The sequence below is a fragment of the Coregonus clupeaformis genome, chromosome 13 (genome assembly GCF_020615455.1).
Source record: "Coregonus clupeaformis isolate EN_2021a chromosome 13, ASM2061545v1, whole genome shotgun sequence".
NCBI classification, from domain to species: Eukaryota; Metazoa; Chordata; class Actinopteri; order Salmoniformes; family Salmonidae; genus Coregonus; species Coregonus clupeaformis.
In genome coordinates this window covers 17,705,352-17,720,566 of record NC_059204.1, presented here as the reverse complement: position 1 = coordinate 17,720,566, position 15,215 = coordinate 17,705,352, and the positions used below count along the sequence as shown (strand labels likewise).

General features: G+C 40.4%; 1 protein-coding gene and 1 non-coding gene across 3 annotated transcripts in view; both read right to left on the bottom strand.

The window, feature by feature from the left end:
- The window catches only part of ap2b1 (adaptor related protein complex 2 subunit beta 1), a 105,560-nt gene that overhangs the window by 85,664 nt on the left and 4,681 nt on the right, over positions 1 to 15,215 (bottom strand). The gene's annotated exons all lie outside the window — the stretch shown is intronic.
- LOC121580394 lies at positions 2,174 to 2,269 on the bottom strand. Its single transcript, XR_006003051.1, has one exon. It is a non-coding gene; the product is annotated as a Z30 small nucleolar RNA (small nucleolar RNA).

Here is a 15,215-nt window from a genome sequence, read left to right as displayed (position 1 = left end):
ATTCGCTTGTAAATGTCCAAACTCAACAAAAATAACATTTGGTAGCTCCTACCTATATGTATAACTTTGAGCTGGATTGTCTGTCTTTGCAATTAGTTTATTTTCATTTGCGCTCGTTAGCATATTTAGCTAGCAGCCTCCATGGAAATTCTCTATTACTTGTGCTAATTTTGTTTGAATTCTGGCAAGATGCCCAATGGTCTTTTTAGCATTTTTTTTCGGCGGTACAGTATCTGTATTCCCAGCCATGTGAAATACATAGATTACTTCCTAATGAATTTCTCAATTGACTGATTTCCTCATATGAACTGTAAAATCTTTGAAATTGTTGCATGTTGCGTTTTTGATAGAATAATTTGGTAATTACTAATTATTACACTCCACTTTGTGAAATGTATTAAGAATAATAAGACTATAATCTAATAATGTGTTAAGCTTAGTTAGAAGTAAAACAAAGGCTTTGGCTTATCTTTAGATCTATGCAAGCGGAAAGCAACTGAAACCGATAACAGAAAACAGGATGTAAAACTAGACACTGAGAAGCATGTCCCCACCGTATGTGCCTGTATAAGATGCATATCTGCCCAGCAACAGAGTAGTTGTGTCTTCTGAAACCAGTACAGGAAGAGACAACTGGTTGCTGTGCAAGCTTACAGAGAAATGTGACAATTGCCTAAATATGGGCTAGGAGCTTTCTCATTGGCCCACTTAGGGGCGTAGTAGAGGTATAAAAAAACGTTGTGCATTGTATGATTTTCAGAGCGCTCTCAATGAATAAACCTACTGACCATTGCAATTAAGGGGTCTTTGTTTAATTAATTTAACCTAGAGATTTACCCCTCTGGGAATTATTCAAAGATTTAATTAGTGTTTGACTTCAATCATTGAGAACAATTCTCGTGACAGTTTTATATATTTTTCAGTGTGTATATATATATATTTACTTGGTGTTCAAACAGGCACTTTTCATTAAAGTGATACTTCAGGATTTTGGCAATGAAGCCGTTTATCTACTTCCCCAGAGTCAGATAAACTTGTGGATACCATTTGTATGTCTCTGCGTGCAGTTTGAAGGAAGTTGCTAACGAGCTTTAGTGCAATTGCTAGTAGATACCATAAACTTCCAGTCATCGTGCTAATGCTAGTTAGCATTGGCTCGTGAAACTAACTCTGACTTCCTTCATACTGGATGCAGAGACATAAAAGTGGTATCGATGAATTCATCGGACTCTGGAGAAGTAGATAAAGGGCTTAATTGACAAAATCCCGAAGTATCCCTTTAAACGTCTGCAATAAATTAAATTTAGAAACAGGTCACAACCAACATGCCGATTTAGGTGAATGTGATCGATTGCGGTCTGGCTGGAGAGTTCAGCTAATATGATAGAGGGGATATGGCCTCTCATCCAGCTCACTCATTAAAACATCAGCTCAAAAGTTTCTGGAGTCCGGCCCAGTCTATGTTTAGAGTAGAGACAAAGGCCATTTCCTTTGGACGCTGGCCTAGTCTTGAGAATGTGATGCACCTCAGGTCAGATGGATCCAGCTCAAAACACATTTTATTTGTTACATGCTTCGTAGACTAACAGTGAAATGCTTACTTACGGGTCAATTTCCAACAATGCAGAGCATAATTGATAAGGAGCCTGTAAAACGTCCGCTATACATATATACAACTTCTGAAACGTAAGACAACACCATATTAGAGTATACAGCCATCCATTCCAAATGTCCACCGACCAGTTAACTGGCAGTAAAGGGTTAAACTGATTCCCATCTATGCAAATGGTAGACAAGTGGGGGCCTTCGATGCCAAAAAAGATTTGCGTCAACCGAGCAACAAGTGTGCAGAGTACAAAGTCTCAAAGTACTTTGCATTGTTTTGGTTCAACCCATAAAATCCACACTACTGTGTAGTAGGATGGTAGGACATATGGAAATACAATTCTAAGATGGCACACCAGGGTTGTTTTCACTAGAAACCAAACAGAACGAAACTGGGAGGGATCCCTACCTGAATTTGTCCAATAGAAATCTCTTTTTTGTAGCAAAATGTTTTCAGTTTGGAGTAAACTGTTTCCTTTGCAAAACATTTTGCAACATTGTCAGACTAATTAATACACCCCAGGCTCACCCCACATCAGTTACGCTTTCAGAGGGCATTTAGATTTAACAGCTCAGAGAGAAGATTACAACCAATCACACCTTGATCAGTGACACCCTGGGGTGACAATACCAAGTCAGGAAATGCTTCATCTCATCATAGCGTCCCACCAAAGCCTAATGGGAACATTATCCGGAGGATAAATGGGCCAGGGTGACTTCAGGAAACTAAGGATCTAGTCTGTGGGCTACATACCATTGGTTGCAAAGTTACATTTGGGAACTCGTTCCAAGTCCCGAATATCCCTCTGCAATTTAAAAAAATAGAAAACAAGTCTGTTCTAGTCAGAATATCATCAGGATGAGATTAAACCAGCCATTACACACATTTAGGTATTTGTAGGAAGTCACAAACCGCACATTTAGATATAACAGCTCAGAGAAAATATTAAAATCAATCACACTTTGGTCAGTGACACTGTTGAGTGTCAATACCGAGTCAGGAAATTCTTCATTTCATCATCAAAGCTGCAGCATAGGTTCAGAAGACCATGCTATATGCCTGTTGATTTTCTCATTAGGATAAAAACCAGGAACTTAATTGCAGACATTACGCCAAAATAAACTGTTTCTAGACACATTTTACAAGAAAACATTAACCACTCCATTGTTGAAGATCTACTGGCAGCTTTGTCAAAAGTAAAAACATAAAAACACCCAGTTAGTCTCATCCTCTTTGCTACTTCAAAGACTTAATAATCAGAGGCCTTGTAATAAACGACAAGAAATAGAGCCTTGTCCTTCCTGTAGTAAGAGAAAGAATACAAGTTGTGAAATATTATTTTAAGTAAACTAACCTGATTAGCTAGGTAATCTCCATGTGTGCTGGGGTGTTCTATTGGCTATCACTTGAGACAATTAATTACTTGTCAAATTCGTGCAATGATTAAACAGCTGTAAATGTTGTTTAATTTAACAAACCAGGGCCAGGATTGGACAATCACAATAATTTTAAGGAGAATGTAGCCCATCACACAGATTATCCATTATATTGACCAGATACTCAAGTGACCTCTCTATGAAAAGACATGTCTTCAAAAATGGAAGGCAGTCGGGAGGAGGCAAGATCAGGTGGGGCCATTCTAGCCAATGAGAGAGCAGATACGCGTGTGAACAACAGGCACAACTCCAATTTTTTCTCAATGTTGCCGGGATGTCATGTGCCCTATATCAGTACACTCGTAACAACTTAAGCATTACGAAATGTCTATTCGAGCATATAAGCAACTCATTTTTTTGTTAACCAAATTCGACACTCATTGACCCCCATACAAAAACTCACGTGGTGAGCGTAAAAAACACTACCTGTTGCAGAAGACAGATTTTGGGCCTAGTTATCCCTCTCGCTTCGCTTCTTCCTCCCTGCCCATCATCAGAAGAGCAATTTGGATGTTTTATATATCATCTGGCCCTCTTGAGACATGCAAGTGTAACCCTAACTAAATGAGCAGTCCAGTGTATCACAGGCAGGGTGGTCTCGGAATGTCGTGACCAGTTCTTTAATCTTACTTTAGCATGCAGGCATTATGCTCACGAAATCTGCAAATGCTGTTGAGTCAGACAGCTACCGCTCCAGCTCACTAAAATGCCTTAATTCTTTGCTAGGTAAGAAAAAGTTATGAAATACCACACACTATAAATTATGTTGGACGTTCACATAACCAATATGCCACAGACATTTAGGTCATATGAGAATTGTACACAAAGGGAATTTGACTTTTGTCTGTGCAGCTAGCTTGCATGGTGTAGCTAGCTATACAGGGCAGGTAGCATTCACGTGCATCCTGAGGGATGCTGCTCCGTGATGGGCAGCGGTAATAATATTACAGTTAATAAATGAAGTTGTTGTAAAGTCAAGTACAGTTTGATATTGACGTTTATAGACAAGTGTTAAAAGGTTCAAGCACAATGTACCTCTGTAACCTGAAATATTTATGGAGTAGGATTTGGCGCCGGAGGGGATGGCTGCCGTAATGTCCGTAGGAGAAATGGCGCCGGAGGGGATGGCTGGCATTTTATGGACTCTTAACCAACCGTGCTATTTTGTGTTTTTTCGCATTGTTTAACTTATTTTTACGCTGCTGCTACTCTGTTTATTATCTATGCATAGTCACTTTAATAACTCTACCTACATGTACATATTACCCCAATTACCTTGACTAACCCGTGCCCCCGCACATTGACTCGGTACCGGTACCCCCTGTATACAGTAGGGGAAAAAAGTATTTAGTCAGCCACCAATTGTGCAAGTTCTCCCACTTAAAAAGATGAGAGGCCTGTAATTTTCATCATAGGTACACGTCAACTATGACAGACAAATTGAGGAAAAAAATTCCAGAAAATCACATTGTAGGATTTTTAATGAATTTATTTGCAAATTATGGTGGAAAATAAGTATTTGGTCACCTACAAACAAGCAAGATTTCTGGCTCTCACAGACCTGTAACTTCTTCTTTAAGAGGCTCCTCTGTCCTCCACTCGTTACCTGTATTAATGGCACCTATTTGAACTTGTTATCAGTATAAAAGACACCTGTCCACAACCTCAAACAGTCACACTCCAAACTCCACTATGGCCAAGACCAAAGAGCTGTCAAAGGACACCAGAAACAAAATTGTAGACCTGCACCAGGCTGGGAAGACTGAATCTGCAATAGGTAAGCAGCTTGGTTTGAAGAAATCAACTGTGGGAGCATTTATTAGGAAATGGAAGACATACAAGACCACTGATAATCTCCCTCGATCTGGGGCTCCACGCAAGATCTCACCCCGTGGGGTCAAAATGATCACAAGAACGGTGAGCAAAAATCCCAGAACCACACGGGGGGACCTAGTGAATGACCTGCAGAGAGCTGGGACCAAAGTAACAAAGCCTACCATCAGTAACACACTACGCCGCCAGGGACTCAAATCCTGCAGTGCCAGACGTGTCCCCCTGCTTAAGCCAGTACATGTCCAGGCCCGTCTGAAGTTTGCTAGAGTGCATTTGATTTCTTCAAACCAAGCTGCTTACCTATTGCAGATTCAGTCTTCCCAGCCTGGTGCAGGTCTACAATTTTGTTTCTGGTGTCCTTTGACAGCTCTTTGGTCTTGGCCATAGTGGAGTTTGGAGTGTGACTGTTTGAGGTTGTGGACAGGTGTCTTTTATACTGATAACAAGTTCAAACAGGTGCCATTAATACAGGTAACGAGTGGAGGACAGAGGAGCCTCTTAAAGAAGAAGTTACAGGTCTGTGAGAGCCAGAAATCTTGCTTGTTTGTAGGTGACTAAATACTTATTTTGCAAATAAATTCATAAAAAATCCTACAATGTGATTTTCTGGAAAAAATAATCTCAATTTGTCTGTCATAGTTGACGTGTACCTATGATGACAATTACAGGCCTCTCATCTTTTTAAGTGGGAGAACTTGCACAATTGGTGGCTGACTAAATACTTTTTTCCCCCCACTGTATAGCCTCGCTATTGTTATTTCTACTGCTGCTCTTTAATTATTTGTAACTTTTATTTCGTATTATTTTACATTGTATTTTTTTGTGTTTTTTGGGGGGTATTCTTTCTTAACTGCATTGTTGGTTAAGGACTTTAAGTAAGCATTTCACTGTAAGGTCTACACCTGTTGTATTCGGCGCATGTGACAAATACATTTTGATTTGGCACCTGTGTTGGAGCTTCTGTTGTGGGATTCAACTGGCCTACTCATCTATAGCTACATGGACATCAAGGACCTCAGACTGCAATAATTCATCAGTGATGAACTGTTTCATGCAAGTAAAATCCTCCAAAGGTATTAGGTTAGACAAATTTAGTGGTTGTGCACAACTTGTTGATTCATTATCTGTATTCTCAAATTGAGGTATTTAACACCATATAGTGGTTGAAATAATTTACTCCTGAAAGAAAATATAAAAGGATAATTCATACCTTTAGTGTGAGTGTCATGTGTGTTTACTATAGTAATACATCTTAAGACAGAGGTTATTAGGAGTACACAGCCCATTTAAAAGGATACAAGGATAGTAATTTCCATTGATGCAGATTACAGAGAATTGATACTAGCAAGAGCAGTATGCTGGGATCTTTTTTTGTCTCATCTTTTTTTTCTCATCTTATTCAAATTGTTACCATGCACCTGCAAAAAAGATAGCTCAGATGTGCAAGTGCCTTTTGAAATTTGAGAGATGCCACCTATACAATAAGTCTGATTCTTATTAAGATATCCAAACTGTCTGGAACCTTTAAAGTAGCTCTGGAAGTAACAAAGTGGAACATTTTGTTGGCAGCTCATCAGAAATATTCTTATGTAAGGGAAGATGGTCAAATTAGATGGGGCATGGCCTGTCTTAACTTGAAGGATCTGAGAATTGGCTTATCTGTATAACTTGTAAACTAGTGCAGTGTTTACACAGGCAGCCCAATTCATATCTATTGCCAATTATTTGCATATCTGACACCTATCTGATCTTTTCCCCAATGTGTAAACAGCAAAAAAAAACACATGACTCTGAATTGGGCTGCTTGTGTAAACACAGCCCTCCATATGTGGATTTGAATCCTGATACAAACCCGATCCTCCCGTGTTCTACTTCAGGGACTACATTAGTGTGAATGCGCAAATCTGACATGGGGCACATGTAAAACAGTGGACAAAATAAAATCTGATTTCGGTTCCTAGGGTGGCTGTGTAAACACAGCCTAGGTCGTCACAAGATATAATCAGCTCATAATACGTTTGCCCACTGACAAAGAAATGATCAGTCTATATTTTTAATGGTAGGTTTATTTGAACAGTGAGAGACAGAATAACAACAACAAAATCCAGAAAAACGCATGTCAAAAATGTCATAAATTGATTTGCATTTTAATGAGAGAAATAAGTATTTGACCTCCTCTCAATCAGAAAGATGTCTGGCTCCCAGGTGTCTTTTATATAGGTAACGAGCTGAGATTAGGAGCACACTCTTAAAGGGAGTGCTCCTAATCTCAGTATGTTACCTGTATAAAAGACACCTGTCCACAGAAGCAATCAATCAGATTCCAAACTCTCCACCATGGCCAAGACCAAAGAGCTCTCCAAGGATGTCAGGGACAAGATTGTAGACCTACACAAGGCTGGAATGGGCTACAAGATCATCGCCAAGCAGCTTGGTGAGAAGGTGACAACAGTTGGTGCGATTATTCGCAAATGGAAGAAACACAAAAGCACTGTCAATCTCCCTCGGCCTGGGGCTCCATGCAAGATCTCACCTCGTGGAGTTACAATGATCATGAGAACGGTGAGGAATCAGCCCAGAACTACACGGGAGGATCTTGTCAATGATCTCAAGGCAGCTGGGACCATAGTCACCAAGAAAACTATTGGTAACACACTACGCCGTGAAGGACTGAAATCCTGCAGCGCCCGCAAGGTCCCCCTGCTCAAGAAAGCACATATACAGGCCCGTCTGAAGTTTGCCAATGAACATCTGAATGATTCAGAGGAGAACTGGGTTAAAGTGTTGTGGTCAGATGAGACCAAAATCGAGCTCTTTGCCATCAACTCAACTCGCCGTGTTTGGAGGAGGAGGAGGAATGCTGCCTATGACCCCAAGAACACCATTCCCACCGTCAAACATGGAGGTGGAAACATTATGTTTGGGGTTGTTTTTCTGCTAAGGGGACAGGACAACTTCACCGCATCAAAGGGACGATGGACGGGGCCATGTACCGTCAAATCTTGGGTGAGAACCTCCTTCCCTCAGCCAAGGCATTGAAAATGGGTCGTGGATAGGTGTTCCAGCATGACAATGACCCAAAACACACGGCCAAGGCAACAAAGGAGTGGCTCAAGAAGAAGCACATTAAGGTCCTGGAGTGGCCTAGCCAGTCTCCAGACCTTAATCCCATAGAAAATCTGTGGAGGGAGCTGAAGGTTCGAGTTGCCAAACGTCAGCCTCGAAACCTTAATGACTTGGAGAAGATCTGCAAAGAGGAGTGGGACAAAATCCCTCCTGAGATGTGTGCAAACCTGGTGGCCAACTACAAGAAACATCTGACCTCTGTTTCCCAAACAAGGGTTTTGCCACCAAGTCCTAAGTCATGTTTTGCAGAGGGGTCAAATACTTATTTCCCTCATTAAAATGCAAATCAATTCATAACATTTTTGACATGCGTTTTTCTGGATTTTGTTGTTGTTATTCTGTCTCTCACTGTTCAAATAAACCTACCATTAAAATTATAGACTGATCATCAGCAAACGTACAAAATCAGCAGGGGATCAAATACTTTTTTCCCCTCACTGTATGCAGAGAGTAGGGCAAGGAAATATCAACAAACTAAGATGTCTTTATTTAACATGTTAATTGACAAGATTGCAGACACCTGACATACAAGACTCATTTTATAGTATTGACCCAGAGACATTCAACACAAACTTCAGGGCTACAAGTGCACTTTTGTCTTTTCCCACCACAGTGAAAAAATGAGATTCTTGGTCAGAAAACATTGAAATATTATCTTAATTTCTAACAATTATTTCCTTCAAGCAGAGACAATCTTATTTATTAAAGAGAATTGGAACGGTTGACTATTTACATTCTTCATACATAGCTTACCACTCAAACCCACCAATAAAAGCTTGAAGACTTCAAATATTCAATAAGCGTTTTGAGCAATGCTCACCGTGCCTGGTTCATTGCATATGCAATATATTTAATAACCCTAATTTTAATCCTAGTCGACACTGTTCCATAAAAAGTCATGGTAAAAATAACAATAAGCACCCTCTCTGCTGCAAGAATCCTATTGTAAATATGTTCATATAAGTATAAAAATGTCACTGTTTGGAATAGAACAGAAGCAAACCAGGCAATTCCATATGTTTTGTGCTTGCCAATGTCATAGTAAAGAAAATATAATGGATATAAAAGTGGATATGCATTTAATGTAGCAATTCTATTATTTGTCCATTTTTATGCTGTCTCATTATATAAGCCAATGTGAGTTCACTAAACTATACTTTGCTGAGCAAATGAATTGTAACTACAATATTAATTTGCTGTGTGGGCAGGTAGTATTTTATTTTAACATTCATTAACAGTAACTTAAAATAAATATAAGCAGTCTTTCACTCATATGAGATTACAAGTCTTAACGTTGAGGCACCGTGGCACCATCTTTGACACCATAGAGTAGCCGAAGAACTGACTTACAGTTTATAGGCCTGGGTGGGATTTCTTTAAGATATGGATTATAATGCAGATTAAATTAACATATTCCCCAAAGCATGTCTGCACACACAGCATGTGTGCTCCTATTGCTGTCACCTACGGCGATACACTCCCCTCCGTATGTATTTGGACAGTGAAGCTAACATTTAAAATTTGTCTCTATACTCCAGAATTTTGGATTTGAGATCAAATGTTTCATGTGAGGCAACAGAACAGAATGCCACCTTTTATTTAAGGGTATATTCATGCATATCTGTTTTACTGTTTAGAAATAAATGAAAGCATCTAGTCCCCGCATTTGACAAAGTCCTACGTATTTGGACAAAATTCACTTAGTGTTTTAAAGTAGTCTAAAGTTTAGTATTTGGTCCTATAATCCTAGCACACAATGACTACATCAAGTTTGTGATCCTACAAACTCGTATTTTGTGTGTGTTTTGGGTTGTTTTGAATGATGACTGGAGTAAATGTATTTCTAAAGTGAGTAGATAGAAGTGTTCAAAAACATCTCACTGTATCTCAATCCTGATAAAGCCATGATTAAGAAGAATCATGAATAATGACAAGTAAGATGCCATTCAGAGGCTACAACAAAACATGCACGGTCATCATTATTCAGGATTCATTCATGATTATCAGTATCATGGTAGCATCCACGTTAATGTAGAAGTGTTCAGAAACACCTATTCTTATTTACAATAAAAGGTGAATCCAAAATGAAAATACATTATTCACCATTCAGTTCCTATTGGGCAAAACATAAATCGAAAACACAACCAAAACAAACCGCAAATGCATCCAACAAGTTTGTAGTCTCACAAGCTTGATGTTATCATTGAGTGCTAGGATTATGGGACCAAATACTAAACAAATCCCCCCCCACAAATAAAAAGTTGCTTCACTTTCCAAATAGACTGAACAAAAATATAAAACGCAACATGTAAAGTGATGGTCCCATGTTTCATTAGCTCAGTCCTTCTCAAATAGTGGGGCGCGCCCCCCTGGGGGGGCTCGGAGCGATGCCGGGGGGGCGCGTGTGACCCTGGGGAACATGCTTTTTTTTGCCGCAGGGAGTAGTTTTTTTTTGCACCGAACAAAAGCACAGAGTAGGAGATATGAAGTGCAGATAACAAACCCTTAAGAGACGCCATGGAAACATATCTAACAGGGATGAAAAGAAAGGCGGAGAGAGACGGAGATAATGAGACAAACGTAAGTCTCCCGAAAGCTAAGACGAGGAAATATGACGAAGCGTATGTAGCGCTTGGCTTCACTGTGACTACGGTGGGAGAAGAGGAAAGACCGGTATGTTTACTGTGTCTAAAAATGTTGGCAGCGGACAGCATGAAGGCAAATAAATTAAGGCGTCACTTAAATACATTACACCCCAATCACGCTGATAAGCCGCTTGAGTTTTTTCAGCGAAAACATGCCGAATATTGCCAACAATCGTCCCGCTTTGTGAATGCTACTTCAGGAAACCAGCGAGCACTGTTAGCATCATATAAGGTGGCGTAACAAATTGCTCAGTGCAAAAAAAAACACTCCAAAGCAGAGGAGCTGATACTGCCTGCAGCATTAGACATGGTCTCTGTCATGCTGGATGACGCAAGTGCTGCAAAAATAAAAACTATCCCTCTGTCCAATGACACTGTCGCCAGACGTATAAACAGTGGCGGCTCCTGAAAAAATTCTCAGGAGGGGCAATTTTTCTGATGATTTAGGTGACCTACACACATTTAAAAAAAAGATATGTCCAGCAACAACATGAAGACAGGGGCAGCATATAAGTCAATACCAGAAGCATTTATTGACTGATCTCAAAAGTGTTGGCTTACCAGGGTTGGTGGAGCCCTCAGTTTCATCTTTGCCTCGCAAAGCTAACTCAAACACTCCGCAAAACTTCACACACTGGATTAGCCGGCTGAGGATGTGGCGGTTCTTGCTAATGTCGTAGTAAATATATTTGTTATAGTGAATATGGAATATGATATGTTGAGTAAAATGTTGTGCTAAGATCTATTTAGGTCAGGAGCTGGTTATAAGTTCTGTTCCTATCCAATAACAATGGACAAAAGGGTCCTATCTTGTCAGCCTTGTCAGCAGGTGGCCAAGGACAACACCCACGCCATAGGCCTCTCAGTTCTTCCAACTCACGAGTTCTTGCTCTGAGGACACACACACACACACAAACACACACACACACACACACATCATCACTGTTAAACACACACACACACACACACATCATCACTGTTAAACACACACACACACACACACAAAAATCCCCTCTCTTAGGCTGAACATTTGAAGACAGAGAACCCGACTCAGAGCCAATGCAACAGTGACAGTAGCCTGGAGGTGACCTCGCCCAACTCATCAGGACCAATCAGAAGATCAGAACTACTAGATTGAACCTACTTCATTTATTGCATAAAATGTCTGCACACAATGTTTCGGGGCTCTCTTCAGATAATAATAATAATATGCCATTTAGCAGACGCTTTTATCCAAAGCGACTTACAGTCATGCGTGCATACATTTTTGTGTATGGGTGGTCCCGGGGATCGAACCCACTACCTTGGCGTTACAAGCACCATGCTCTACCAGCTGAGCTACAGAAAGTGGATACTCATGGATGCGCATTGCAATTGTAAAATGTCAACACAATTGGAGACACCACGTCATTTTTGGAGACATGTTATTGACAGTAAACTATTGTAGATGCGACTGCTAACTAAATAAAACATTTTAGCTGGCTAGCTAATCATCTTAGCTAAATGTGGGGCAAACAATTCAGTTATTTACCGTTAATTTGAGGGATTGGGGTGAAATAAATCGAGTTACATAGTGATACTTTACGATATACTGTATTGACAATATCGCAATATTTTAGCGCTAGTTGGCTGTACCTGCACCAAAACACCATTATTGTTCCTTCATAGCTTGTTCTCAATCTTTTCACATTGGGAGCCAATTAGTTTTCAGCACTTTTATTTCCATGACTGATCAAAACTCGTTCTCATGGCTTTCTGATCCCTCTGCAACAGACATATGGTGCGCAATAAAATCACAGTATCGAATCGCAATACGTATAGAATCATGAGACTCGCAATGCTGATGCATATATCTTATCGTGAGGTTCCTGGCAATTCCCAGCCCAAGTTCATTTGCCACAACAAATCTCTTCGCTAGCAAACGCTAATATTTTGGTAAGTGATGCAAATAGTGAACTATGTAGGGCCAGGATGTAAAATATATGTAGCTGCAGCAATTTCTCTTATCTGATATGGTAAGTAATGGGGCTTAATTTATAGCTCCCTAAGAGTTTGACGAACGGGTCCGTGAACGCGATTCCAGATATATTTACCTCTGAATAAACTGCCTTTATTACACCATATCCACATCCAGTAAACTTGTGATTATCAACACTAACCTCATCGTTGTGGCGGCGGACAGCTAGCCTGTATCCCTCGTCATCCAGTTGAGTGAGTGGCAATGTCTTTTTTCGTTCGTACCAATTTTTGGAAAATCCTCGGGTGTAGGACTTTCCGCCTTTAGTAGAAACCTGTTGAATTATTACATTTGGTCTGGGAGGTCCTAATTGTTTCGTTGCCAATTTATCTTCATTTGTTCGCCGACAAAAAGGAACTTCTTTCAAAGACACAATCGAGTTGGACTGAAGCCTAGCCATTTTGATAGTAGTAGTGAATTGATTGAGGCTGCTACCTGGTCTTTTCTTAGTTACGTTCATTCGTGGTTACGTTATGTATGACGAAAGCGCGTAAGTGCAAGCCCACAGACACCCATAGAGAATGTATTGAAAGCTTTGAAATGTGAAACAAATAGATTTTACATGACAGGCTATGAGAGACTTCTGGGCGATTTTCAACCTGACTGAAATCGCCCAAAAAACGGGCGGGGCCATTTGAAGCACGACTTTAGCCTGATTTGACATTTAGTGGCTGTCAGATCAGACGTGAACACTGATAACTGCTGTTGCCGTGATATAATTTTTTATAAATTTATAATTTTTTTAAATAATTTTTTAATTTTTTTATAATTGATTAGAAAAAAAATCCCTTCCTTTTCCCGTTTGGCAGTGCGTCGCCCATATCGCCCTATTGAACAAGCCGTCCCTGCGTATAAATGACATTGCTAACGATCTTAAAGAACAGCTGGTAGATAAACTCAAAGACAAACGTGCCTTTTGCCATTAATCCTGACTTCCTCATTTTGCTAAAAAAAAAATCAGCACAAATGGTTTTATTCATTTTTGTTTTATAGGTCAGTGTTTCATATATTGGGCTCCTGAGTTCATGTTGCTGATCAATTTGAATTTATTATTATTTATTGATTATATTTTATTTTTCAGTATCAAATGGTCAAAAAATTTTTACAGTTTAAATAAGGCAAATTTCAGGCTAATTGATGCACTTTAAGTCTTTTCTGTTACAGACTAAAAAACAATGTTAATAAAGTTATTATTTGTTGTAAGTTGATCTATATTTCTTTATTTTATTTTTATTTTCTTTAATGTTAATAAGGATACAATGTTATGCAGAGGTGTACTTTGAACAATTTCATAGACAAATGATACTATTTCCAGTTGCGGCGGAGAGTTGGGGGGCGCGAAATGTTTACTTATTCCTAGGGGGGGCGCAACAGAAAATAATTGAGAAGCACTGCATTAGCTAAAATAAGAGATCCCAGAAATGTTCTATATGCACAAAAAGCATATTTCTCTCACAAATGTGTTTACATCCCTGTTAGTGAGCATTTATCTTTTGCCAAGTTAATCCATCCACCTGACAGGTGTGGCATATGAATAAGCTTATTAAACAGCATGGTCATTACACAGGTGCACATTGTGCTGGGGACAATAAAAGGCCACTAAAATGTGCAGTTTTGTCACACAATGCCACAGATGTTTCAAGTTTTGAGGGAGCGTGCAATTGGCATGATGACTGCAGGAATATCCACCAGAGCTGTTGCCAGAGAATGTAATGTTAATTTCCCTACCATAAGCCGCCCTCCAACGTCGTTTTAGAGAATTTGGCATTACGTTCAACCAGCCTCACAACCGCAGACCACGTGTCACCACGCCAGCCTAGGACCTCCACATCCGGCTTCTTCACCTGCGAGATTGTCTGAGACCAGCCATCCGGACAGCTGCACAACCAAAGAATTTCTGCACAAACTGTCAGAAACCGGCTCAGGGAAGCTCAACTGCGTGCTCGTCGTCCTCACCAGGGTCTTGACCCGACTGCAGTTCTGCGTCGTAACCGACTTCAGTGAGCAAATGCTCACCTTCGATTGCCACTGGCACGCTGGAGAAGTGTGCTCGTCACAGATGAATCCTGGTTTCAACTGTACCGGGCAGATGGCAGACCGCGTGTATGGCTTTGTGTGGCTGAGCGGTTTGCTGATGTCAACATTGTGAACAGAGTGCCCCATGGTGGCAGTGGGGTTATGGTATGGGCAGGCATAAGCTATGGACAACGAACACAATTGCATTTTAGCGATGTCAATTTGAATGCACAGAGATACCGTGACGAGATCCTGAGGCCCATTGTCGTCCAATTCATTCGCCGCCATCACCTCATGTTTTAGCATGATAATGCATGGCCCCACGTCACAAGGACCTGTGCACAATTCCTGGAAGCTGAAAATGTCCCAGTTCTTCCATGGCCTGCATACTCACCAGACATGTCACCCATTGAGCATGTTCGGGATACTCTGGATTGACGTATAAGACAGCGTGTTCCAGTTCCCGCCAATATCTAGCAACTTCACAGAGCCATTGAAGAGGAGTGGGACAACATTACGGGCTCCTGAGTGGCGCA